The sequence below is a fragment of the Myxocyprinus asiaticus genome, chromosome 2 (genome assembly GCF_019703515.2).
Source record: "Myxocyprinus asiaticus isolate MX2 ecotype Aquarium Trade chromosome 2, UBuf_Myxa_2, whole genome shotgun sequence".
In the NCBI taxonomy this organism is placed as follows: Eukaryota; Metazoa; Chordata; class Actinopteri; order Cypriniformes; family Catostomidae; genus Myxocyprinus; species Myxocyprinus asiaticus.
Window position 1 is genome coordinate 29,260,208 of NC_059345.1, and position 24,802 is coordinate 29,285,009.

Genomic DNA, 24,802 nt, shown 5'->3' on the forward strand with positions numbered 1-24,802 from the left:
CAAACAGATTGCAATTATGATGTTATTAAAACATCGGTCTTAACACTCTTGTACTTAAAGCCATAAAACAAAGAAGGATCTTGAAACTAGTCCAGTGAAACTTAATGGCCAAATAAAAAATGCATTAAAATCATTTGCAATATTCACAATGTAGCCTCATTTTATATCATCAGCAAATCATTGGGAATATATTATGAGTATTCAGTTTATCATCCAATAGCCAAAGTGATAGCTGCAGGTTCAGATGAGGATGAAGCTGAGGTGTCTCTTTCACTTACTGACTGTTCGAAGTAGAACAGTTACATGATGAGCACATAAGACCTGGATCACATGTGCAGCAGTTTAGCTCACTGCCTTGCTCTCTCTCTCTCTCTTTCTGTCTCACACCCCAAAGAGTGTCTCACTCTCTCTCCTCCTCTCTCTTTTTCTCTCTCACTCTAAGCATCTGTCCCTCAATCTTTCTTCACATTGAGTTAAGATGGAGTGTAGAGCATCATTGTGGTTTGAACTGAGGCACATCTGTCTCAGTCTGCCATGAGCAGGGGCACCTTAATGTACGGGCTTATACGGGCTGAAGCCCAGGGGCCTACAACTCCCATGGGGCCCAGCTCGTGGCCATGGGTCCCATTTTCCCCTATCCATGTTCGCGGGAGGAGCATGTTTAAAGCTTTCAGCAGGAGACGTGGTTGTTGACATGGTGACAGTCATGTCAACAACCGCTCAACAACTGGAAGGGGACCAGCGAGCACATGGGACCAGAGGTACCTTAAAGCGCCCCTGGCCATGGAAGAGAATCTTCAAAGCCAAAGACTCCAGCTGACATCCTCTCTGAGCCCCTCTTGGTGCATCTCACAGTCTGTCTGTGCCTCATTTCTACCTTCATCTTCTCCATTTATTTCTGTGTTCACTGTCAGTCATGCAAGGCTGTCAGGGCCCATCTGCGTGTGTGAGACAAACTCTTCAGAGCTACCTAAAAAAGAGGAACTTACTTTAGGAGAAGCAACTAGGCACATTTTTTACAGCCTGAGGACCAACAAAAAAAGCACCATTGTATTACATGGTTTAATGGATATGTACTAGTGGTCAACCGATTTGGGTTTTTCAATGGCTGAAACACTTACCCACTGTATATTGAAAAATGTTTGCACAATTCACTAAAAATATATTTGAAAACATAAATAGTTTATTTTCCATTGACAAGGCTCTAATTTAAATTTTGGAACTAACAGAAGGGAAGGCTTCTATTAATCTGAAAAGAGTACACAGTTATGGGCCGATCTACTAAAAATATCGGCCATTTTTTTTCCAGTCAGGTCGATATATCGGTCTATCATCGGTTTATCATTGGTGTGAGCGCACGAAGTGGATGCATTTTTTTTTACATGTGAATGTCATTGTACTGCGCCTGTGTTAAGAGAGCGATGCGATTAAAACTATCATGCCTATTTATAAACAACAAATCTGTCAACATCACAAGTGCGTAACGTCGGAGCAAAGTCATTATACAACACCTTTGACAGTAACTGCAGAAATAGAAAATATGCTTTGTGTAATACTACCTGCTGCAGGATGAAGAGAAAAGTTTAATGTTTGGTGGAACAACCCACCAAAAACATAATATTCATGACATAAAAATGTATAGTATTTGTTAAAATTACTTTTACCTCAATGTTATTTTTTAAATATTTAAATAATAAAATATTTTTTAAAAATGGAATCAGGTGTAAGGAAAATATGATACTACTTTTTACTTGATGGTTGTATGACCTGACATTTTAGTTATTATATAAAAAATTTGGATGTGTTCAAAATGTTTGGTATATTCAAAACCACATGAAACCAATATAAATATAGTATGTTTTATGCCTGTTACATCTCTCATCTCCATCTCTCTGGAGCTCTTTCTGACCTATACAGGTATTCTCTGCCATGTGAATCAGTCAATTTTAATATGTAATAATATACAAATATAAAAATAAAATGGTAATATAAACACTATACTATTAACAATATACATATAATTAAAATATATTATCTGTCTTTAAAATACATGGGTCAGTCAAAAATAAGGTTCTCCATAATGAAAATGGAAAATCTGCATAATCTAAAAAAACAAATCTTAGAACTGTAAAACTATACTATATTTATATTGGTTTCATGTGGTTTTGAATATACCAAACATTTTGAACACATCCAAATTTTTATTTAATTACTAAAATGTCAGGTCATACAACCATCAAGTAAAAAGTAGTATCATATTTTCCTTACACCTGATTCCATTTTTTACAATGTTTAATGTTGAGCCCTGTGTTTTAATAGGTGTTTTTCCCGACAACTGCATAATTCCAGCCAGAAAGTCCAAAAGGACTTGGTTTCAAAGCCGCATTCCACAGAGAGAGCCCATTAACGTGAACAAGCCAGTATGTCGACTTTGTTAAAAACAGTGGCAATGAAAAGTAGCAATACAACTAACCTAAAAGCTCATCTAAAACATAACCTTCCCATCCAATTTCCGATATGGGAACAAAAACCGCAGTTGGAGATGGAGTGGGGCCTTCCCGACTTAAATGTTTTTTGCCAGTCCAATTCATATGTTTAAGTATTCTTAAGAATTAAAAGTTAATTGCTCTTTGAAAGGGTGTACTTGCATTATTATGCTATTATATTATCATTATATCAGTGGCATAAAATGGTCTTAAAATTACAATAATATAGTTTACCGCAATTATTTCTGGAACAATATATTGTCCAACAAATGTAGTTATCGTGGCATTGTGACCTATTGATAATCTGAAGATTTCCCTGATGATTATATATATACACACACACACTGCATGCACAATTATTAGGCAAGTCAGTATTCTGATCTTATCATTATTTCCATGCAAATTTTCCAACTCCAAATCATATAAACTTGAATGCTTATTGAATTCAATCATTTTCAGGTGATATATATTTGTGTAATGAGGGAGGGTGTGACGAAAGTGACTAACTCCTTATATCAAGGTGTGCATAATTATTAGGCAGCTTCATTACCTCAGGTAAAATGGGCCAAAAAAGAGATTTAACTGGCACTGAAAAGGAAAAAATTGTAAAATGCCTTTCAGGTGGATGCAACACTCTTGAAATAGCTAAACTATTGATGCGTGACCACCAGACAATCAAACATTTTGTTGCGAATAGTCAACTGGGGCGCAAAAAATGCATGGAGAAGAAAAGGCGCAAATTAACTGCAAAAGACTTGAGAAGAATTAAAATGAAGCTACCAGGAACCCATTATCCTCCAGTGCCACCATATTCCAGAACTGCAACCTACCTGCAGTGTCCAGAAGTACAAGGTGTCAAGTGCTCAGAGACATGGCCAAGGTAAAGAAGGCTGAAACACGACCACCACTGAATAAGATTCACAATTTGAAGCGTCAAGATTGGGCAAAGAAATACCTGAACACAGATTTTTCAAAGGTTTTATGGACCGATGAAATGAGAGTGACTCTTGATGGACCAGATGGATGGGCCCATGGCTGGATCACTAATGGACACAGGGCACCACTTCGAGTCAGGTGCCAGCAACGTAGAGGAGGGGTACTGTTGTGGGCTGCTATAATTAAGGATGAGGTTGTTGGACCTTTTGGAGTTGAAGATGGACTGAATCTCAACTCCCAAACCTACTGCCAGTTTCTGGAAAGTACTTTCCTCAAGCAGTGGTACAGGAAGAAGTCCTCAGCATTCAAGAAGGCCATGATCTTTATGCAGGACAATGCTCCATCACATGCATCCAAGTATTCCACTGCTTGGCTAGCCAGTAAGGGCCTCAAAGATGCCCAAATAATGACTTGGCCCCCTTCCTCACCTGATTTAAATCCTATTGAGAACTTGTGGGCCCTTCTCAAACATGAGATTTACAGTGAGGGAAGACAATATATCTCTTTGAACAGCATTTGGGAGGCTGTGGTTGCTTGATCGTGAACAGATCAAGAAACTGACGGATGGAAGGCTCATAGCAGTTATTGAAAAGAAGGGTGGCTATATTGGTCACTGAATATTTTTGAAAGGCCAAAAATGTTATTTAATTGTCATTTTGTGTTACTTATTTTGTGTAAAAATGTATTAATCTTTGTCAGTCCAATCAAATAATGGGTTAAGAATAAGATTAAAATACAAAAAATAGTAAAAAACATAAAAAAAAAAAAAATGGCATTCTGGTGGGGGGCCTGGGTAGCTCAGCGAATAAAGACGCTGACTACCACCCCTGGAGTCGCGAGTTTGAATCCAGGGTATGCTGAGTGACTCCAGCCAGGTCTCCTAAGCAACCAAATTGGCCTGGTTGCTAGGGAGGGTAGAGTCACATGGGGTAACCTCCTCGTGGTCGCCATAATGTGGCTCTCGCTCTCGGTGGGGCGTGTGGTGACTTGTGCATGGATGCGCGGAGAATAGCGTGAAGCCACCATACGCGCTATGTCTTCACGGTAACGCGCTCAACAAGCCACGTGATAAGATGCGCGGATTGACGGTCTCAGACACGGAGGTAACTGAGGTTCGTTCTCCGCCACCCGGATTGAGGCGTCACTACGCCACCACGAGGACTTTGAGCGCATTGGGAATTGGGCATTCCAAATTGGGGAGAAAAAGGGGAGAAAAAAAAATTCTGAACATTCACAAACAACCCTGCTGGGTAGCTACAATGTCACAGCTAGGGGCTTTTGGGCCTTGGAGGTACAGGCAGCATTTTTCTTATTGGAAAGTGGAAGAGATATTGTAGTTGACCACAAACTGCTTTCTGCCTTCCATTAAAAATAAACATTGGCGAACAACTCCAAATCAAATTCAAATCAAAGCTGACAAATAGCTAGCTGGCTGTTTAGATTCACTTAGATATTAATATTGGAGATGTAGCAGTTCAGATAAGATAATGACATCACACACAATTCTTCCAATTGTAGAATCTTGCCTTTATAAATATGCATTCTAAAAGTATGTTACTTTTTTATGTGATATATCGGAATACATTATTTAGTATTAAGTATTCAGCCCAGAAAGTTTTCTTTTAGTATTCTGCCAAATCCTGATTCCATCACTGTACCATAGTACTGCCACGGTATTTTTTTTGTAAGGGATGATAGATACCAATAACCAATGTGTGATTCAGTGCAAGCTCTTATTGATATAGATGTATAACATATTTTTATATAGTGTCATTATACATAACGTTTGTGATTTCCAAAAATACTAACACAATGCTCAGGAAAAAAAAAGTTGTTGTCATTTATAAACAAGTTGTCATACTTTGGCTCAAGCTGTTCCTCGCCTAGCCAAATGCCTGCAACAATGCAGGGATTTGGACCTGTCTGCAATATTCTTTCTGTCATCCTCTCTCTGAACACAGGTCTCTTTCTGTCTCTATCTTCTATTTCTGCCTTGTTCATTTATATTATGCTGCCTGTGAGATGATGTGATTAATTTTAGGCTGTTATAACTGTGGCTGCTAGGATCACTGTGGCAACTGCCCCACTGTGGTGGTGAACTGCCACCGGCAGTGATGTGCACATAAAGGCATCAACTTTTAAGACCTTGTGAAACCCTGAAATAAATTCATGAAATAATACCATTAATGAGTATAGTGAAATATTATATCCTTTGTTACTGTGTTGTCGATTCTTTAAGCTAGAGACATATTAAAGCTGAAGTATATAATTTCTGTGCCACCAAACGGAATTGCAAAAATAAATTTTGTTTGCAAAACCGCTTTCTGAATACGCTCCCTGTCTGCTGTTGGTCAAATAAAAGAGATAGTCTGCCCCCAACTCACGCCATTGGTTGAGTAACGTTGTTGGGGTGGGTCTAAATGGGTTGCTCAAAACAAACAGAGCAATTTTCATAGCGCCACAGAAACCCAGTGCTTACTGTTTTAGAGAAAATTTACCTATGAATGGCTTATTTATAGTTGTCTCTGCATACTAAGCTGGGATAAGAGAAAGTATTTTATTTACTCAATTACATTTTTTTGTCGCGATAAATGTCATAATTTTTTGTGATTAATCGCATATTTTGAAAGTGCTGAAATTTGACACACACACACACACACACACACACACACATATATATATATATATATATATTATTTATTTATTTTCCTGTCAAAATGTTTATTTCCATCTTAGAAAAGAAAATGTAACAATATGATGCTTTATTAACATTTTCCAAACAAAGCCTTCCACAGTATAAAGATAGATAGAAATGCAATAAAATAGCACCAATTCAAGTAAAATTAAACATATCCCAAAGTCTAACTGGGAGGTTGATTAATTGAAAGAACTAATCCCCTTATAGGTTGCATTTTTTTTTTTTTTTTTTGCAATGGTCATTAAATCTTTTAAACTCACATCCTCCACAATGTTAATCTGCCGGTAGACTGTGACTATATGCGCTTTGCTACAGCAGTCGTGAAGCCGCATTCATAATTTGCAACAGGTGCAGCGCAGCTTTGAACCCCACATGAAGAGCGCTTGCAGTCAAAAATGTCTCATTCGGTCGTAATTAGTAAAAAGTCCCATCTGGGCTTTTTTTGTACAAGAAATAGCATTAAGAGGTCCTGTCTTATTTTATCATGGAGGTGCTGTTGTTTGTGTGTACAGAGATTCTTTTATTTACTGAGATAAGACCCTCCGTGGCTCTATCATAGGAGAGAACATAACGGTTATCTAGCGTGTTACGACAGTACCGCATTTAGAATGTCTGTGGGACCGCCGCGCTATGCTATTTTATGCAAAGCTTGTAGGCTCCATTTGGTAGAAGGGTCCTTCCCAACAAGTGTTTATGCTGGTTAATGTTGCATTAACAGTAAATGTGTTAAGCGCGATTAAGAAAAATTAACACGTAACTTCTTAAATTAATTGCATGTGTTAACGCATAAATTCTGACAGCTCTAAATTTAACACAGAAAATTTTACATCAACTTTAATTTTCAGTTTTTTAGAGACTTTAGGATTTTGCGCAACATAGCGCATTGTTATGGCACTGGCCTATTCACAGCGTGAATTACACATAGCAGGCAACTTGTTAAGCTGTGCATTCGCTTTTGTCGGTGCAGATATGCCAATTTAGTTCAAGCTCAATTGTGCCTTTTGTTTATTATCTTTTCAGATGTAAGTGGTAATATTATATTTATGTTGTTGATATTGCTGATTGATGTCAAACACATATTGGATGTGTTTGGGGAAAAAAAGGTGATTTACCGACTAAATGCTTCACTGTAAAAAAAAAAAAAAAAAATCCTGTTAAATTTACAGTAAAAAACTGGCAGCTGTGGTTGCCAGAAATTCACAGTAAAAATTATAGTAACCACACTTCAGGCTTTACGGGATGTAATTTTGATGCTTGTATATTTTACGGTGCATTACTGTTTAGATTATTAAATGATATAAATATAATACTTTAACCTTCTGAAACTGTAAAAATCTGCGTTTCACTTTATAATGTCATAGTAATCACAGAAAGGCACATGATGACATGAAGTTCATCAATAGTGGCCTTTCCATAAGCAATGATCAATAAACATGTAGAGACAGTGCTCAGTGTCACTCACACAAACACTAAACACCATCAGGGTAACACATGTGAAATTAAAATAATGCAATAAACATTAACTAAACTACATCAGATATAACACAGAACACCCTAACGTAGATAAGTGATATTAAAAATAAGAACTATTCCCATAAAATATAATGAAATATGATGGGTCACGCAGGGAATTCTGGGAACGGCCGATTATTGTTTTTTACTATAATTTTAAAAATAATTGACCATAAAAAGTACATGTACTCTCTTGTTAAACATAATATAATTTTTTACCGTTAATTATATGGTAAAATCCTACTTTTTACATCTAAAAAAGGTACATTTTACAACATTTTACTGTAAAATGACATGTATTGTCTTTTTAAATATATTATCATTTTTAACCGTATATTTTAAGGTAACTACCCGTTAACCAAATAACGTTTCTTTTTTTTTTTTTTTTACTGTCGAATTTTTACATTCTTTTACTGTTAAAATTACAGACATTTTTTTTTTACAGTGTTCAGTTTATCAGTGTTGAGCAGACAGGGCAAGCATCATCATATTTTCGTCAACAATATATAAAGTAGAATTGTTTAATAGCCCCATTATGGTTGTTTAAGAAATGAGAAGCTACACACTGCATCAGTTAGGGTTAAAATAATTGCTGACAGCTGAAACATATTAATCACTGCAATAATGATCCAATCATAGGCTCTTAAGTATCTGCTTATTTAAATCCAAACAGTGACTTTTTTTTTTTTTGGCCAGACTTTTTTTGTTGGTGTATTTGTTAGTTTTTTAATATGGTATTTTAGGTATTTTGTATTTTGTGATATTTTAGAATGGGTTTAATTTCTATTATGTGTTCAGTGATGCACTTTTTAAAGTTTGATCCACAATAAACACGTAATTTACTTGCATTCCCTTCCTTGCCCTCCAAATACCGTGCAACATCGTTCACCAGCGGTGGTTGGCTCTTAACCACCGGGGTGGTAAAAATGTGTCATGCAACAGCCCTAGTTATAGAAGTACTATAGGCCCTTTCCCACCTACAGTCCTGTACTTTTCCTTTAGTAACTTTCTAGATGAGAACTCTTACGAGGAATGGAACACCCGAGGAGACTTTTCCCCTGTTGCATTCATATTGCCAAAAGTTACCACCGTAGTGACAATCTAGTATCGACCATTTTTCTTCTGACAAGGTTGGAACGCGTGATTCAATATAAACAACAACAACAACAAAATCAACAACACCGATGGAGGAAGCCTGGATCAGAGTTACACTTTTGTTAAGGCTGTTTTACACAAGCTTTGGCTGCATCCGAAAACATAGGCAGCTGCCGAATCAGTTAATGGTTTAAACGACAGCGTTTTTAGATTAATGGAATTCTAAAGGAAACTGGTCTCTGAACAGTTTAAAAAGCACCTTATTTCATCCTACAGTATGACTACACGTATTGTTCTTGTATCTTTCACAGTTTATCAGATATAAAGGGACATTTAATAAATTAATATATTTTGATAATTGGAAAGCCATTGTACACTGTTTCGGAGGATAAATTTTTTTTGATAGAATCGCATTAAAATCAATAGGCAGTCTCTGCAGTCTGTGCATGTGACGTGATAGTCATAAGGGGAGTCACGTGATGCCATGCAAGGATCGGTCGTGTGAATGGCGAGCTCTGCGCACTTTGCTAGTTTTAATACTTTTTATGACATTAATCGTGTTACGTGAAGGGAAGAGTAAAGGAAGGCTTTCTTGGAAAAACCACAGCATTTTCTTGTTCCCAGACTTTGCGAATTCGACAAGAGAGAAACGTGATCGATTCAAGGATTGCAAGAAACTTTTACATCAACGGAAGGTCACTTTTGCACTGATATTCCCGGCCAAATTGAGACTAGATGCTAATGATGGCCGTAAAACATTCACATGCCCACAGCAAGCGATGTCCTTCATAAAGTCATAAAGTTATCTTGTGGTACTCACGTTGCAGCCGAGTGGACTGACTCACTGAATATTCACTTGACTGTTCGAGGAAACTGAGCATCTTTTCTTTTTGTGCTGGTTCTGCCTAGCGGCTGGAGTTTGTTCCGTGGAGTAACACTCCTTCGGGACTGTGAAGGCAGTCGATAAGGAGGACACAGGAGGCAGGTTGCTCCACTCACAGGTAAGGATTTTAAGCTTCACACACTATTCTCTTCAGTTTCACAATAATAAATTCTTAGCTTCACAATAATACATTCTTAGTTTACAATAATCTCTTCAGCTTCACAACAATCACTTTCTGGACCCATGCTCACTCTCTCTGGTCTGCTGGCGGTGTGGTTCTTTTATGCCACTCTCCCTGTTCTCACTGTAATTAGAGACAGGTGTTAGACATAATTTAGCTCAGGTGCAAGCGCCCTTACTGCTTTTTCTCTCTCCGGACGGACACTTGACCACACCCCCGCTGCCACAGGGACAGTTTTGTGGATGAATCTGCACGCTCTTTGTGCTTATGCCTCCTATTGGCTGGAGTTTGTTTTGTGGAGTATTTCTTGCTAGACATTGGAGTGATTAGGTCATTTATTGCACTCATGTAGCAGCCGAGTGGGCCGGCTCACTGAACATTTGTTTGAATGTCCAAGGAAACTGAGCGCCTTTTTTTTCCACTTTCTTTTTGTGCTGGTTCCGCCAAGTGGCTGGAGTTTGTTTTGTGGAGTAACACACCTTCGGGACAGTTTTGTGGATGAATCTACATGCTCTTTGTGTTTATTCTGCCTATTGGCTGGAGTTTGTTTTATAGATTATCTTTTGTTGTGTAATTCTGTCTCACAAAATTTATATAGAAACACCGGACTTGAGCAATCTGACAGCAAATTTGTTGCGGGGGTTCTCGTAGGCGTACATGGACTGTTTGAGTTTAGAGGGATGGACGCCAGTTGGCACTGTCATGCATGGGGTTAATGTGCACGTTTTTCTTTTTTCTGTTTGTTTGGTTCTGGGGGAAGTTCGGGGTTTGATTGTTGCCCTTATGTTGGAATGTGGTCTTTATAATTTTGTTTTCGACACAATCTATTTTTTCTAAAATGTAAAATGTTAATATGAGTGAATTGTCTCTCTCCACGTGGAATGTGAATGGGTTGGTGCACCCCATTAAAAGAAAGAAAGGTTATTTCTCTTAAGCGTAAGAAATATGATGTAGTGTTTCTTCAAGAAAAGAAACTCCCGCAGGAAGCTGAAAAATATGGGAAGATATGGGGTGGATATGTTTTCTTTAGTGCTGGCTCGAAAGCAGGGGAGTCATTACATTTAAAAGTAAACATCTACAATTCAAATGTCTCAAACAGATTAAAGATAAATTAGGAAGAGTCATTACTGTTTTAGCAGAAATTCAGGTGCAAAGTCTTATTTTGGATAATATTTACGCACCTAGCGATGATGATCAGGGCTTTTTATAGATCTTGAAGGGATGTTGTAAGCTGCTGGCACCCCTCATAATATAGTATTGGGAGGAGACTTTAATCTTTTGATGGAGTCTTTGATCTTAGTGAAGCAAAAGTGTGCAAACCCCCTAGAGCAACATTGATGCTTCACAGGATGTGTACAAATCTTGGGCTTACAGATATTTGGAGACTTTTGAACCCATATGGTAGGGACTATAAAAAAAATTTCATCAGTCCATAAAATTTACTTTAGATATTTTTTTTATTTTTTATGTCTAAGCCCCTCATTTCATCTGTTGTTGATTGCTCAATTGGAAACATTTTAGTCTCCGATCATGCCCTGGTGTGTTTAGAGGTGTTGCCACATATGGAGAAAAGGAAATCCTACAGTTGGCGCTTTAATGTATCCCTTTTGCAAAATCCTGAATTCCAACAAATGTTAAAGGCTGAAATCAATGTTTAAATGAAGACCAACTTGTCCTCAGTATCCTACAGTATGCTGCATTCACCAAAAAATCCAAAGCACAAGAACTCGTGGAATTGGAAGGGAATATTAAAAGTGCCGAGACAGAGATGAAGCGCTAAATGTCGTCTAATGGCCTCAGAGAATTGATCCGATTGAAATACAGATATAATACTTTTTTGTCACAGAAGATGGAGTTTTGGCTATTCAGGGCAAGACAGTCATACTTTGAGTCGGGGGACAAAGCAGGAAAACATCTGGCTAGATATATAAAACAGAGAGAGTCTTTTTCTACCATTCCCTTAGTGAAATCTGCTGGTAGTGAAATATTTACCTCAGCCATTTATATTAATAATGCTTTTTAATAATTCTGTCTTGAACTCTATAGTTCCACATCTTCATCTACTGATGAGGATATTAGAAACTTTGTGGAACTGTTAGAACTTCCTAAACCGACGGCTGAGCAAAAAAATTCTCTTGATTCTGAGATAACCTTGGAGGAGCTTGGCGAGGTAATTAAGGCCTTGCCAACAGGCAAGGCTCCGGGGCCAGATGGCTTTGCCGCTGAGTTTTTTAGATCTTGTGCTACAGAATTGGCTCCACTTTTGCTAGAAGTTTATATGGAATCATTAAAGAATGGAAAGCTTTCGCCAACCATCTCACTTGACACCAAAAAGGTGTTTGATATGGTAGAATGGGATTATCTTTTTAAGATTTTGGAAATGTACGGGTTCAGGAATACTTTTATTGGTTGGATTAAGTTACTTTATTGACACCCAGTAGTGGCGGTACAAAGGAATGGATTAATTTCATCTTATTTTACTTTGGATAGGGGCACCCGGCAGGATTGCCCTCTTTCTCCATTATTGTTCTGTCTTGCCCTGGAACCATTAGCAGCCGTGAAAAGAAAGGAGGATGATTTTCCAGAGATGGTGGCAGAAGGTGTGGCACATAAACTTTTGCTCCGAAAGCTTGTCTTGCCTCCACAGAATTATTCATTCCTTTTCTAAGTTCTCAGGTTACAGAGTTGATTGGTCTAAATCCGAAGTTTTGGCTCTGACAGCATACTGCCCAGTAATGGCTTTTCAGCCAGGTGCCTTCCAGTGGTCCAAACAGGGCATTAAGTATTTGGGTATTTTATTCTCAGCAAATTTGTGTGATTTTTTTTTTATTTTTGAACCTTCAATAAAAATGTTTTCGAGTGATGTGGGCAGGTGGGCTTCATTACATTTATCTCTTATTGAGAAGATTAATATTATTAAAATTAATTGTATTCTAAAATTCAACTACCTGATACAGTCTCTTCCTATAGATGTCCCCCTCTCTTATTTCAAGCAATTTGATAGCATAACGAAGTCCTTCATTTGGAATGGTAAATGTCCCAGATTAAATTTCAGTAAATTGCATAGGCCGATTGACAAAGGTGGGCTAGGCCTACCCAAGATTTTTTTATTATTATTATTATACATTCGGTCTCAGACATATTGGTCACTTCCACCTGAGAGAGCCCCTCCCTGGTTTTGTATTGTATTTCTATCAAACTAACCGGAGAAGTTAAGTTACACCCCGTTATCTCACATTTGCACACGGTATGGGCAAAAATGTTTAATTCGGACATTTATTTAAATGTTGCTTCGACCCAAAGTTATGTATTAATCAGTCCCCTTTCTGCTGGACAGAGTGGATTGTGAGGGAGGTTAATATGCTTGGTGACCTACAGTGCTGTGCAAAAGTCTTAGGCACATAAGCTTCACAAAAACATTTGTCTTAAAATGGTTATTTATATTTTCAGCTTTAGTGTGTCAATAGGAAATATACATTTTAGACTCCTAAACATTCATTTTGCAAATAGAATAGAAGAACAGGGAGCCCTGCAACAGATGGCATGGTCCCCACAGAGCCCCCCACTGAATATTGAGTCAGTCTGAAATTACATAAAGAGACAGAAGCAACTGAGACAGCTGAAATAGATAGAAGATCTGTGGCAAATTCTACAAGAAGCTTAGAACATCCTATCTGCCAACAACCAAGAAAAACTTTATCCAGGTGTACCTAGGAGAATTGGTGCTGTTTTGAAGGTAAAGGTGGTCACATCAAATATTGATTTTTTTTTTTTTTTTTTTTTGTTTACTGGACTTTGTATGACGTTAATTGATAAATGCAAACTATTCATGGAAATATTTTTGAAGACATCCTCACTATGCAACATTTTCCCCAAGTGCCTAAAACTTTTGCACAGTACTGTATATGAGAGTGGAGTGTTGAGATCCTTTGAAAATTTGGTTCAACATTTTGGGGTTCCCAGGTGTCAATTCTCTAGGTATTCACAGCTGCACCACCTGCTTTGTACTATTTTTGGGAATAGCATACACCCCCCTAAAGCAGCAGATACTCTGGAAGTGGTGACACACCCACCTGCTGGTGATGCCAGTCAGAAGATGGGGACACAACTCATGTTTTTTGGTGGTTTGTTAAGATCCAAGAATTCTGGTTGAGGGTTCAGAGTTTTATGTGTGACTTATTGGGCACTCAAATTTCATTTTGTCCCAGACTCTGTATTTTAGGCGATGGGGCAGTCATTAGTATAGGGGATAAATACATAAGAATTTTAGTCCTAACCAGTGTCATGATCAATAGACAGATCATTCTGAGGGGATGGAAGTTGGCTGGTGCACCCTCATTTCGAGATGGGTGCACTGAGATGGGCAGGGTGGCAGCATTTGAGGAGATGTCAGAGAGAAGGCTGGGCAACCTGAGGGTGTTTGATATGAAGTGGGGTAGCTATCTAAACTTTCTGGAGGGCTCTCAGTGGAGGGGCAGTGGAGAAGGGATTTATAGTTTGAATGTGTGTTATTATTTTATATATATACAGTTGTGCTCAAAAGTTCGCAAACCCTTGGAGAATTGGTAATATATGTACCATTTTTAAAGAAAACATGAGTGAGCAGGCAAAACACATTTCTTTTATTTCTTATGGGATTCATATTCAACTGTAGGTTATAACAAAATGGCACAATCATAAAACAAAACATGGCAACAAATAAAAAAATGAAATGACCCCTGTTCAAAAGTCTGCATACCCTTAGTTCTTAATACTGTGTATTGCCCCCTTTAGCATCAATGACAGCATGCAGTCTTTTGTAATAGTTGTCTATGAGGCCCCAAATTCTTGCAGGTGGTTTAGCTGCCCATTCGTCTTGGCAAAATGCCTCCAGGTCATGCAAAGTCTTTGGTCGTCTTGCATGAACAGCACGTTTGAGATCTCCCCAGAGTGGCTCGATGATATTAAGGTCAGGAGAGACTGTGATGGCCACTCCAGAACCTTCACCTTTATCTGCTGTAACCACTGGAGGGTCAACTTGGCCTTGTGTTTAGGGTCACTGTCGTGCTGGAAAGTCCAAGAGCGTCCCATGCGCAGCTTTCGTGCAGAAAAATGCAAATTGTCTGTCAGTATTTTCGGATAACATGCTGCATTCATCTTGCCATCAATTTTCACAAGGCCTTGTTGACCCCTCTCCAAACATAGCGCTTATGGTTGTGACCATAAAGCTCTATTTTGGTCTTGTCGCTCCAAATTACAGTGTGCCAGAAGCTGTGATGCGTGTGAAGATGTTGTCGGGCATATTGTAACCAGGCTTTTTTGTGGCATTGGCGCAGTAAAGGCTTCTTTCTGGCAACTCGACCATGCAGCTCATTTTTGTTCAAGTGTCGTCGTATTGTGCTCCTTGAAACAACCACACCGTCTTTTTCCAGAGCAGCCTGTATTTCTCCTGAGGTTACCTGTGGGTTTTTCTTTGTCTCCCGAACAATTCTTCTGGCAGTTGTGGCTGAAATCTTTCTTGGTCTACCTGACCTTGGCTTGGTATCAAGAGATCCCTGAATTTTCCATTTCTTAATAAGTGATTGAACAGTACTGACTGGCATTTTCAAGGCCTTTTATATCTTTCCATCTTTATAAAGTTCCATTACCTTGTTACGCAGGTCTTTTGACAGTTCTTTTCTGCTCCCCATGGCTCAGTATCTAGCCTGCTCAGCGCATCCACGTGAGAGCTAACAAACTCATTGACTTTATACACAGACACTAATTGCAATTTAAAAAGCCACAGGTGTGGGAAATTAAACTTTAATTGCCATTTAAACCTGTGTGTGTCACCTTGTGTGTCTGTAACAAGGCCAAACATTCAAGGGTATGTAAACTTTTGATCAGGGCCATTTGGGTGATTTCTGTTATCATTATGATTTAAAAAGGAGCCAAACAACTATGTGATAATAAATGGCTTCATATGATCACTAGCCTTAAATAAAAGACAGTTTTTTGCATGATCAGTCATATTTCAATATTTCATATTTCATTCAAAATCAATGCCAAAATTTCACAATTTCTGCCAGGGTATGCAAACTTCTGAGCACAACTGTGTGTATATATATATTTTTCTGTTTGTGTGTGTGTGTGTGTGTGTGTGTGATTTGGCTTTGACCACAGGGATGTTTGTTGGGGGTTAGGGTGGGGTTGGGGATTGGGAGGGGGAATAATGGGGGTTAAAAGTTGATTCTGTGTATTTATGTTTAGCTTTTCTGTTTCATGTGTTGGAATCAATAAAAAGTGTTAATCGAAAAGAAATATATTCATGATTTTTTTGGAGAAAAAAAATATTGCCATATCTGATTACATCATAAACACCCTCCCGGCCGAGGGATCAGTGAATATACTTGCTTTTCAAATTAAATTTATGCATTGAAACATGAAAAACTTAAACCAAAGATATTTCTAAATTCAAATTACACTTCAGACGAAACGAAAAAGCTATAAGAATAATGAAGTGGTCAAAAATAAATATAAGCTCCCTTCCTTTTGCCATCACGCAAGTATCCATCTCCAACAGGTGGAAAATTACGAATACAAATTAAGATCTGAAGACAATTATAAATGTGAATATAATAATGATAATGAGAATTAAAATATAAATAAATTGTAGGTTCAAGCTGAACTTGTTTAGGTTGTGTACACATCTGCTGTATAAAGTGAACCTGTCGCTTTACGTGTGTTCCACAAGACACGCTCCAGCTGCACTCCTGTGAACAAACAGCACATCAGAGAGACGCATCGATGGCTTTTCTGTCGTCTGTTCTTCAAAATATAATAAAGTGTGTTTCTTCAAGTGTGTGTCTTTGTGTCTGTAGTTCAGCCTAATGATGTCTGTCATTTTAATCTTGTTCTTTGTGCATCAGTTCAGGTCCCAGCCAAAGAAACAAAACTTTAGGCTACGTGAGAGCCCCTTATGATGTACATTCATGTGACATGCATCTCTATGAAGTTGAGAATTAAAACATTTGAAACCCTGTCTTACTAAAGCCATCATTATTTCTGTAATAAAATTCTGTAATAGTTCATAAATTTCTGTTCCTTGACAAGGTTAAAACTTCCATGTTTGTCAGTATTTCTACATTATTTTCATTTTGAGAAGACAAACTCTTGGACATACACTACCGGTCAAAAGTTTTGAAACACTTACTCATTCTATATTATAATTTTTTTTTCACATTTTAGAATAATAGTAAAGTCATCAAAACTATGGAATAACATAAATGGAACTATGGGAATTATGTTGTGACTAAACAAAATCCAAAATAAATCAAAACTGTGTTATATTTTAGCATCTTCAAAGTAGTCACCCTTTGCCTAGAATCTGCAGACATGTACTCTTGACATTTTCTCAACCAACTTCTTGAGGTATCACCCTGGGATGTTTTTTAAACAGTATTGAAGGAGTTCCCATCTATATGCTGGGCACTTATTGGCTGCTTTTCTTTATTATTTGGTCCAAGTCATCAATTTCAAAGACTTTTTTTTTTATTTTTATAAAATTTTAGATTTATAATGAAATAAATTAATATGGTGGCACAATTATATTTTTGTCTACAAAACTATTTTCAAACATTTAAGCGTACGCCTTCAGATCTAAAGATTTTTAAGATCATGGGAAACATTTCGGTCAAGTGTTCCGAACTTTTGGTAGTGTATTTTGACCAAAGTTTCAGCACCTTTGGACCGGACAGCTCCCGTAATGAAGCACTTAAGTTCTACTTTATAACGAGGGATCTACATGCTGGTTTGGGAGACGGACGTTACTCCATCTTAAAATAACGAGCAACATTCGATAAGATGATCGTAAATGCTTAAGTTGCAACGTTATCGGGAAACTAACCAATGTCATTCCTTTCTGTGCAAAGATGCCTCCTTTCTATGTAAATTATGCTCAGTGTAGATTGTGCTTCATTCACAAAAATTGCCTGGCACAGTTTAGATCGCACTATTGCCACAAATAAAAGTAGGCAGTAAAATTGATTTTATTTAAAAGAGATGTTTGTTCAACACATCATCTCAGCAGTAATTCATCAAAAACTGATCAAATGATGGAGAAGAGCTGTATAGCCTATATCCAGATGTAGTCGAGCACACTTTTTCGTTATGTTTAAGAGATTATTTAGGTGTCTGGATCACACTGAAGATGTACAGTCTCGGCAGGGTGTGTCAAATGCGGTCTGCGGAATCCTCCACTGCATAGCGCTCAGAATTGGCCTGCAAAATCGCAATTGCACGCGCGTTTGCACATTTGGCTGATCTGCATAATTTGTTTAGTGAATAGGGCACTAAGTCAATGCAGAGAGCAGGTGCTAGTAAATAGCGCATTTACCGGGCACAATTCATTCTTAGTGAGTTTGTTTTATGATTGTTTGCGATCATCTTAATGTTTCCCAAACTAGCACAGTAGATTGCTCGTTATAATTAGAACAGGAGCTGTCCGGTCCAAATGTGCTGAAACTTTGTCTTCTCAAAATGAAAGTAACGTGGACATACTGACAAACATGGAAGTTTTAACCTTGTCAGGGCATTGAAATTTATGAACTATTACAGAATTTAATTACAGAAATATGATGACTTTAGTGAGACGGGGTTTCAAATGTATTAATTCTCAACTTCATAGAGATTAATGAAAGTGAACATGAATGTATGTAACATGAATGTATGTGATGTGCATTTTAAGGGGCTCTCATGTAGCCTAAAGTTTTGTTTCTTTGGCTGGGACCTGAATTGATGCACAAAGCACACACAAGTGTTGTAGTACTCTAGATCGGTCTTGGTCTGGAGATCACAGATGTTTGACATCAGAACCAGTGAATGTAGGTCAGGTGGCTGCTCCTGGGTCCTAGTGCCTAGTGTCCTCTGTCAGTGCGACTTTTGTGTTTTTATTCTCTCTATCAACAACGCGATTTTGACCCAGTACAACTTATAGTCAGGGCTTTATTTCCAGAAAATACAGTAAATAAATAAATAATTTATTTGCTGTGCCTTTGCAAGAATTAATTTGCAAATTGGAAAAGACACACATTTTTTGGGTTTTCATTATCCAATTAGCGCTCTTGGCATCTGTGACCTCATTATACAGCATACCTCTGTTACTTGTGTTTTTTGCTTAGCGAATTTCAAACATTACGAGTTCACGCTACTAAGACTATGTGGGATAGTGGTGTGCCATGGGATTTTTTTTAATCGTAAAAAGTGTACTGTGGCACAGCTGTATGTAAATTCTGCAATGCAATGCTTACCGAGACGGCTGGGACCAGGAAAAACTTTTACTGGCACTTAGAAAGGAAGCATAAAGACAGGTAAGCTAAGTGTAAGTGATGTTAGCCAAGCTAGCTAGCTAATGTTAGCAATCTGCCTCTTGCTGCATTTCATTCAACCCAGAAAGTCAGATTTTCCAGCTTCCTACTGGGAAAAGTGCAATGGAATGCCACACGAAGTCATAATTACAACTTGGAAAGTCGTGCGGAAATTTTAAACTCCGATTTCGCCAAGATGCAGGTGCGTGACGTCACACAATCTTGTCGGCACCCGGAAGATGTACAAAATAAGTGGTAAACATTCACTTCCATTAAATAATATCGATAAATGAGTCAAAGTTCCTAAATTACATAATATTAAAGCTTGTTTAACAAACGTTAGAAGAGTAGCAGGTGTTCAAAACGTGTCAAATTATACTCTCTTTTTATAATCGTACACCTGTAGCACAAATGCTAGCATTGCAGATTGTTCATGAATTGGGTTGCTAGGAGATCAAACACCTGCTAAACTAACGGGAGCGTTGCAGTTTTGTTTCCTTTAATGTCAACTTCCGAGCATCTGCCATTGGAATGCCTTTAGTTGGAGATCGGATATATCAAGAGTAATATCCCACATCTGATTTGAATGGAATGCAGCATCTGTACCTAAACTCATCTTCACCCCTCACCCAAAGAGATTTAGCGAGTATTAGCTATACATATTAGCTGCCTATGTATTTACTGTTTTTTAGGGCGCTAGTTTCAGTAGTTTGCCAGCTGTTTGCCACCTAGCTAGGTGCGCAAGCTACCTAATTTAGTTAACATATATTGAGGGATGTAGCTAATGCAGTGGGGGGTTTTTTTTCTCCCCTTTTCTCCCCAATTTGGAATGCCCAATTCCCAATGCGCTCTAAGTCCTCATGATGGCGTAGTGACTTGCCTTAATCCGGGTGGCGGAGGACGAATATCAGTTGCCTCCACTTCTTAGACCGTATCTTATCACGTGGCTTGTTGAGTGCATTACTGCAGAGACAGCAGGTGTGGAGTCTTCACGGCACTCTCTGCGGCATCCACGCACAACTCACCAGGCGCCCCAACGAGAGGATACGACATTATAGCAACTATGAGGAGGTTACCCCATTTGACTCTACCCTCCCTAGCAACCGGGCCTATTTGGTTGCTTAGGAGACCTGGCTGGAGTCACTCAGCATGCCCTGGATTCGAACTCGCGACTCCAGGGGTGGTAGTCAGTGTCAATACTCGCTGAGATACCCAGGCCCCCGCTAATGCAGTTTTTTTGTTTTTGTTATTAACAATTTTTTATTGATTCCATATACAAACTTAAACAACACAAGAATACAGGGAATCAACTTTCAACAACCATGTGCCCCCCCCACCCGCCACCCAACACACATCCCAGTGGTCAAACACTAAACAACAACAGACACAACAAAAACACATACAGTCAACCAACACAAAAGAAAAAGTGTTCAACCTATAACTCTACTCATCCCTCTCCACTGCTCCTCCCTGGCAACCCTCTAAGAAGGCCAAATAAGTGCCCCACTTCTTCCCATATGCACCCAAACTTCCCAGCCGTCTATGTGACGCTGCCACTCTGCCCAGCTCGGTGCACCACTCATGAAATGAGGGCGCATCATCCGACTTCCATCCCCTTAGCATTACCTGCCTGCCGATCATCACGCTGGTAAGGACCCAGTTTTTTATATGTTTATTCATTATATTAATACCTGCCCCATCACCCAAAATACAAAGTCTGGGGCAAAATAAAATCTGAGTGCTCAAGACCTCACAAATAAAATTCTGAACCTTCGACCAAAACTCTTGAATTTTTGTACAGAACCAAAAAACATGGGCCATGTCCCCATCCTCCAAATGGCATCGCCAGCAAGTAGGTGTATTTTTAAGGCCAAGCCTATACAATCTGGAGGGAGTCCAATAAAAAGCTTCGGATTTAGATCAATTAACTTATTTAATAAGAACTTAGAAATTAAAATTCTGTGGAGGCAAGGCATAGATCTAGTAGGGTCGGAAACGAATAATAAATTACCATCTGCGTAAAGCAAAAGCTTATGCACCATACCTCCCGCCTCCACCCCTGGAAAATCATCTTCCCTTCTTATCATGGCTGCTATTGGTTCCAGGGCAAGACAGAGCAATAATGGGGAAAGAGGACAGCCGTGCCAGGTGCAGCTATCCAGAGTAAAATAATCTGAAATTAATCCATTTGTTTGTACCGCTGCTACCTGGTATCTATAAAGTAACTTAATCCATCCAATAAAAGTATTCCCGAACCTTTATATTTCCAAAATCTTAAAAAGATAATCCCATTCTACCATATCAAATGCCTTTTCGGCATCAAGTGAGATGGCAGTGACAGGAGTCTGATCATTTGCCACTAACCACATAATATAAATGAAATGCCTAATGTTATCAGAAGAGCTGCAGCCCTGAATAAACCCCACCTGATCTATATGTATAAGAGATATCATAACTTTACTCAATCGGTTAGCCACAATTTTTGACAATATTTTACCATCTAGCTGGATCAGAGAAATTGGATGATAACTCTTACACTCACTTGGATCTTTGTCCCTTTTAAGTATCAAACTGATCCGGGCTCGTGTCATGGTTGGCGGAAGCTTTGCGTTCTTTAATGATTACGTATAAACTTCTAGCAAAAGTGGGGCATATTCTGTAGCGTAAGATCTAAAAAGTTCAGCAGCAAAGCCATCTGGCCCCGGAGTCTTACCTGTAAGCAAGGCCTTAATTACCTCGCCAAGCTCCTCCAATGTTGTCTCAGAATCAAGATAATGTTTTTTGCTCAGTCATCAGTTTAGGGAGTTCTAATGGTTCCACAAAGTTTCTAATACCTTCATCAGTAGACGAAGACATGGAACTACAGAGATCAAGATAGAACTCTTTAAAGGCATTATTAATATCAATTGCCGAGGTAAAATTTTCACCACCAGCAGATTTCACTGAGGGAATGGTAGAAAAAGACACTCTCTGCATTATATATCTAGCCAAAAGCTTCGCTGCTTTATCCCCCGACTCAAAGTATGACTGTCTTGCCCTGAATAGCCAAAACTCCACCTTTTGTGACAAAATAGTATTATATCTGTATTTCAATCTGGTCAATTCTCTGATTCCATCAGATGACATTCGGTGCTTCAGCTCTGACTCTGCACTTTTAATATTCCCTTCCAACTCCATGACCTCCATGACTTTTTGATGAATGAGGCATACGTTATGATCCAACCCCTAAGAACCACCTTAAGTCCCAAGCCACGCCCACAGAGGATACCGAAGACCAGTTGGTCTCCATATACACATTGATTTCATCCTTTAACATTTATTGGAATTCAGGATTGTGCTAAAGGGATATATTAAAGTGACAACTATATGATTTCTTTTTCTCCGTATGTGGCAACACCTTTAAACTCACCAGGGTGTGATCCGAGACTAAGATGTTTCCAGTTGAGCAATCCACAACAGATGAAATGTGGGACTTAGGTATATATATATATATATATATATATATATATATATATATATATATATATATATATATATATAAAAAGCTATTCAAGAATAAATCTTATGGAATAAATTCAATTCCTATATAACCACTGCAGTGTCCAGATCCCAGACTTTGTGCAGATGTGCCAAAAGATGACAAAGGATTTCTTTGTTGCTAAATCCTAAACTAAAGTTTGATTTAACTAAATCATCCACATCCATTTCTTGCATTGATGAAGCTGCTGGCTATCATTGTGATAATAGCACGCTGTTTCTGGTCATTGTGACATTATCCTCAAAATATTCTGACTTAAATGTCATAATGCTGTGACTTTATTTTCATAATTTTGACTTTATTCTCAAAATATTATGACTTTAATCTCCTGATGCTACAACTTTATTCTCGTAATTTTGACTTTCAAAATATAATGACTTTGTTCTCAAAATCATAGATTATTTTTTTTTCCCCCCATGGCACCATTTGACTAAAAGTGTATGTATCATTTTGATTAAACACCGTTTGATCATAACATTTAATTAAAACATGGAATCCAGAATTTTTTTTTTTTTTACGGAAAACGCATAATATGTGTCTGTGAGACTTTATGCATTTCTTTTAATAAAGCCATTTTTGTGTAATTTCATCTAAATATGGGGCACTTTATTTGTTGATTATAATATAGATTTAGTATCGATACCGAGGTACAAGGGCTGGTATCGTACCGAAGCCAAAATGTTGGTATCGGAGCAACCCTTTTCTACACACCTCCATATTTGTTTTGACTGTAGCACCAGGGCCAATTTTGCTGTCATTTGTACCAATTTGTTCGACAAAATGAAGATTTATGTCAGGTTAAATGGCCAAACAAGATGTGTCAAATTGTTTCTAATGGTAAGAAAACCTCTGCTCTCTACAAAACACAGGAACTTTTTTCACTCTTTTTCATCCTTCACACACAAACACACACACACCATTCATCTCTAATGTGTATACACTGGAGTGCTGTTAAGGAGCATAGAGAGACAGGGACTGCCTTGCACAATGGTGAAGTTTCTTTCTGCTCTGCAGAATTAAAAATGTTTAAATGTGTTTAATGGTTCCTAGGAAAAAATGCCCCATAAAGTTGAAAACCAATAAATGTCTCTCATATGATGGCAAACTATGTCTTTTCCTCTCCTTTCATGCCTGAGGGCATTTTATGAATTATAAATGGTTTTTATTTGTTGTTGTTAGGGAGATTTGAGATTGTGTATGTGCAAGAATGTTTATGTGTGTGTTTTCCTCATTTCTGGAGGCTGTCTAGGACAAGAGACACATGAAGTCAGATGGGCTTTGGACTCGGACGTCATACAGTAGTGTGGCTCTGCACAGTGTCAAAGCAGACAGACACACTCCGATCCTTTTCATTCTGAATCACTTCATGGAATATATTCAAATACTTCATCATCTGCTCTATCCTTACACACAAACACAGAAGGTTCTATTGCCTTTTTCATCTTGTCTCTCATGAACCGAAGAAAATAATGGATTTTAAGTTCTAAAATAGGGCTGTCAATTTATTTAAATGTGATTTGATAAATGTATCAAATTAATCACACATAATTGCAAAAATCAATATTTCCTGAGAAAAGCCCCCAAATGAAGACTGTACATTAGGTACTCTTTTTATTAGGGGCCGTTCACACAGTTTTATCATTCAACAGAGCCTGATCTCATGAAAATTACGTGACTGTGTCTACTTCTTTGCAAAATGAAATTGCGTGATTCATTACATGTATCGTGGCAATTCTGAAGTGAAAGGTCCACTGTGTGGTGCTAGAAGCGAGTTACATTTTCTCCCAAACAGATGAGATTTTTATGGTTATTGCTCTATAGAATTTTAAATCAACAAATCCTGCCTTCCTACCCTAACCAATAGTGTCATAAAAAGCAAATGTGATTTGAAAATGCAATTGCTGAAGCAACTACAGTTGAAGTCAGAAGTTTACATACACTTAGGTTGGGAAAATCAAAAGAAATCAGCCAAGACCTCAGGAAAAAATTGTGGACCTCCACAAGTCTGTTCATCCTTTGGAGCAATTTCCAAACGCCTGATGGTACCACGTTCATCTGTACAAACAATAGTACGCAAGTATAAACACCGTGGGGCCATGCAGCCATCATACCGCTCAGGAAGGAGACACATTCTGTCTCCTAGAGATGAA

At 38.2% G+C, this 24,802-nt stretch overlaps 1 protein-coding gene across 3 annotated transcripts in view; it reads left to right on the forward strand.

The window, feature by feature from the left end:
• The window catches only part of LOC127414102 (docking protein 4-like), an 89,412-nt gene that overhangs the window by 23,968 nt on the left and 40,642 nt on the right, over positions 1-24,802 (forward strand). For 2 of the 3 annotated variants that reach the window (XM_051651860.1, XM_051651870.1), the window contains exon 2: positions 9,637-9,728. The exons of the other annotated variant lie outside the window; for it this stretch is intronic. The gene's annotated coding sequence lies outside the window, so the exon portion shown is untranslated. The remainder of the gene's footprint in view (positions 1-9,636; positions 9,729-24,802) is intronic. 3 annotated transcript variants of the gene reach the window in all.